Raw genomic sequence first — 738 nt, 5'->3', positions numbered from 1 at the left:
TAGAATGAGAGGGGCAGGGAACAGGCATTGGAATTTTGTGTAAAGCTCCCCGGGTGAGACTAACGTGAAGCCAGGGTGCAGAACCTGAACAGACTATTGAACCGAGAATACCGCCTGTCACGCGCCCCGCGTGCTGGCCACGCAGTATCTGGGCCCGCGGGATGGGGTGGGCCACGCGCAGGCGCGCGAGACATGCTGGCCGCCGCTCTGGGCCGATGGTGCAGGAGGGCGCAGGCGCGTACCGCCGCCGCCAGGGGGCGGCTCCCAAATCACACACCGCCCAACGCGAGGGCCACGGAGGGCGGGGGCAAGATGATGGCATCGCGTAAGGAGAGGGTGTGAGAACCCGGATCCTGTGGTGACCCAGTGGCCTAATGGATAAGGCATCAGCCTCCGGAGCTGGGGATTGTGGGTTCGAGTCCCATCTGGGTCGCACGAGAACTAATTTTGGTGGAGAGAGAGAGAAGCGGTCCAAAAGCAGATTTTGATATGGTTATTTGGTTTCTCTGCAATGATTTCGAGGCCGATTGTATTACAAATTGGGCGATGTGAGGCCGATTGTATTACAAATTGGGCGATGTGAGGCCGATTGTATTACAAATTGGGCGATGTTTCTGGCACTTTTTGAAACTGTAATTGAGAACTTGCAAGTGAAAACTAAATTCTGACCAAAAACAAAATAATTTACTTTTACTTGATTTATACTATTTTTTCTTTCTTCTTTTTTCAATTTTGGTA

The 738-nt window shown here is 52.4% G+C and overlaps 1 non-coding gene across 1 annotated transcript; it reads left to right on the top strand.

The window, feature by feature from the left end:
- Window positions 1–360: 360 nt before the first annotated feature.
- On the top strand, window positions 361–433 carry TRNAR-CCG. Its single transcript has one exon. It is a non-coding gene; the product is annotated as a tRNA-Arg (tRNA).
- Window positions 434–738: the final 305 nt, after the last annotated feature.

The sequence above is a fragment of the Orycteropus afer genome, unplaced genomic scaffold (genome assembly GCF_000298275.1).
Source record: "Orycteropus afer afer isolate SDZICR_OR568_19922 unplaced genomic scaffold, OryAfe1.0 scaffold00018, whole genome shotgun sequence".
Taxonomy (NCBI): domain Eukaryota; kingdom Metazoa; phylum Chordata; class Mammalia; order Tubulidentata; family Orycteropodidae; genus Orycteropus; species Orycteropus afer.
This window is presented reverse-complemented; position numbering and strand designations above follow the sequence as displayed.